General features: G+C 46.2%; 6 non-coding genes across 6 annotated transcripts; all 6 read left to right on the top strand.

Annotated features, from left to right (window-relative positions):
* The first annotated feature begins 17 nt into the window (after window positions 1-17).
* Window positions 18-89, top strand: trnap-agg (transfer RNA proline (anticodon AGG)). The gene has a single exon. It is a non-coding gene; the product is annotated as a tRNA-Pro (tRNA).
* Window positions 90-263: 174 nt separating this feature from the next.
* On the top strand, window positions 264-335 carry trnap-ugg (transfer RNA proline (anticodon UGG)). Its single transcript has one exon. It is a non-coding gene; the product is annotated as a tRNA-Pro (tRNA).
* Window positions 336-584: 249 nt separating this feature from the next.
* Window positions 585-656, top strand: trnap-ugg (transfer RNA proline (anticodon UGG)). The gene has a single exon. It is a non-coding gene; the product is annotated as a tRNA-Pro (tRNA).
* A 175-nt stretch (window positions 657-831) lies between these two features.
* trnap-agg (transfer RNA proline (anticodon AGG)) lies at window positions 832-903 on the top strand. Its single transcript has one exon. It is a non-coding gene; the product is annotated as a tRNA-Pro (tRNA).
* A 1246-nt stretch (window positions 904-2149) lies between these two features.
* trnap-ugg (transfer RNA proline (anticodon UGG)) lies at window positions 2150-2221 on the top strand. Its single transcript has one exon. It is a non-coding gene; the product is annotated as a tRNA-Pro (tRNA).
* Window positions 2222-2396: 175 nt separating this feature from the next.
* trnap-ugg (transfer RNA proline (anticodon UGG)) lies at window positions 2397-2468 on the top strand. Its single transcript has one exon. It is a non-coding gene; the product is annotated as a tRNA-Pro (tRNA).
* The last annotated feature ends 32 nt before the right edge of the window (window positions 2469-2500 follow it).

Here is a 2500-nt window from a genome sequence, read left to right as displayed (position 1 = left end):
AAAATAAGCTCAGCAGAGGCTCGTTGGTCTAGGGGTATGATTCTCGCTTAGGGTGCGAGAGGTCCCGGGTTCAAATCCCGGACGAGCCCTTCAGTCATAGACAATGTCTTCATGTGATACTGGACGAACCCTTGGTTACACATGATCCAAACATGTTAATTGAAAAAGCCCTCACATACAACTCGGTGTCCATGCGAAAACTTCATAGCTGATCCCAAGAGTCAGAACATCCAAATGTTGGGGAATGAAATGGGCTTGGAGGAGGCTTGTTGGTCTAGGGGTATGATTCTCGCTTTGGGTGCGAGAGGTCCCGGGTTCAAATCCCGGACGAGCCCTTTAGTCATAGACAATGTCTTCACATTCCACTGGCGAAAACACAAGCCAAACCAAAAGTGCCAAAGAACGACACACAGGGTATGAGTGGTCCTGGGTTCAACTCCCGGACCTGCCCTTGGTTACACATGATCCAAACATGTTATTCAAAAAAGCCCTCACATACAACTCAGTGCCCCATGTGAAAACTTTATTGTTGATCCCAAGAGACAGAACTTCCAGATTTGGGGGAATAAAATGGGCTTGTAGGAGGCTCGTTGGTCTAGGGGTATGATTCTCGCTTTGGGTGCGAGAAGTCCCGGGTTCAAATCCCGGACGAGCCCTTTAGTCATAGACAATGTCTTCACGTGATACTGGACGAACCCTTGGTTACACATGATCCAAACATGTTAATTGAAAAAGCCCTCACATACAACTCGGTGACCCATGTGAAAACTTTATAGTTGAGCCCAAGAGAAAGACCTTCCAAATTTTGGGGAATAAAATAAGCTCAGCAGAGGCTCGTTGGTCTAGGGGTATGATTCTCGCTTAGGGTGCGAGAGGTCCCGGGTTCAAATCCCGGACGAGCCCTTTAGTCATAGACACTAGGTGCATTTACATGGACACAAATATTCGGAATAAAGAGCTGATCCGAATAAAAATGTGTCATGTAAACACGTCAATTGGAAGATTCTGATCGGATTCGGCTCGATCCGAAAGAAATTCTGTTCGGATCGAGAGGGGTGGTTTATACCGATCGTTATTCCGAACGAGGTCCATGTAAACACTTATTCCGATCATTACATCCTTTCCCACTAGCGCAACACGGCTGTCTACACAGTTCTGCTCGGTTCTTATTTATTTAGCCTATTCATTTTTTTCTTTTACACACTCCAGTGTGACGTCCGACAGGAATCAAACCCGCTAAGTTTAAAAACACCCTGGCAGCAGCGCACACGGATCTACTGAGACTTGTTATTCTGTCACCTGAGGTAACGAGGTGGACGAGTGAGTTTGGAGCTGATGAGAGGAGAGAAAAAAGAGAGCGAGTAGTAGCCTACCGACCCGATATCGCCGTGTATCTCGCTTTCAGAGTAATCCTGCTTCTTTCCCCGCTCTCTCTCCGTTGTCCTCACCGTCTTCCACTGACGTAACTCCCCAAATGTCCAGAGCGCACATGGCTAATTAATATGCACGTGCTGTTTTGCATTGACCATATGGTTGTGTTTGGGTGTATAGGCTAGAGGGCGGGATATGGCGTGTTCACATCCGCACTTTTCATGGGTCCGGTGAGATTATCAATGGCAGGAACAGTAGTAGGCCTACACGTTGCTGAGTCTGCTTAATAACGATATAGGAGTACAGCAACAGCTCTTAAAATCTGGCGCAGGTCCATTTTGAGTAGGCTACTGAATGGGATAAATTGAGCCACTTCCGCGTTTATTGGTTTGTTTACAGTAGTACAGGAAGTACAACGCTTCTTCTGCTGTTGTTTTAGGGAAAAAGACAGCTCTGCGCATGTCAAAATGCTGTTATTCTGAATAAAACTCGGTGCATGTGTACGCACGTCATGATCGGTTTATTTGATTTTGCGCCCATGTAAACAGTGGATTCGGATTTTCCGATCCCTCAAATTTTTAATCTGATTAAGAAAATTTGCGCATGTAAACACAGCTAATGTCTTCACGTGATACTGGACGAACCCTTGGTTACACATGATCCAAACATGTTAATTGAAAAAGCCCTCACATACAACTCGGTGTCCATGCGAAAACTTCATAGCTGATCCCAAGAGACAGAACATCCAAATGTTGGGGAATAAAATGGGCTTGTAGGAGGCTCGTTGGTCTAGGGGTATGATTCTCGCTTTGGGTGCGAGAGGTCCCGGGTTCAAATCCCGGACGAGCCCTTTAGTCATAGACAATGTCTTCATGTGATACTGGATGAGCCCTTGGTTACACATGATCCAAGCGTGTCAATTGAAAAAGCCCTCAAATACAACTCAGTGACCCATGCGAAAACTTCATAGCTGATCCCAAGAGACAGAACATCCAAATGTTGGGGAATAAAATGGGCTTGTAGGAGGCTCGTTGGTCTAGGGGTATGATTCTCGCTTTGGGTGCGAGAGGTCCCCGGTTCAAATCCCGGACGAGCCCTTTAGTCATAGACAATGTCTTCACATTCCACT

Source organism: Trachurus japonicus, unplaced genomic scaffold, assembly GCF_045865225.1.
Source record: "Trachurus japonicus isolate A0001 unplaced genomic scaffold, Traja_1.0 AP031168.1".
Classification (NCBI taxonomy): domain Eukaryota; kingdom Metazoa; phylum Chordata; class Actinopteri; order Carangiformes; family Carangidae; genus Trachurus; species Trachurus japonicus.
This window is presented reverse-complemented; position numbering and strand designations above follow the sequence as displayed.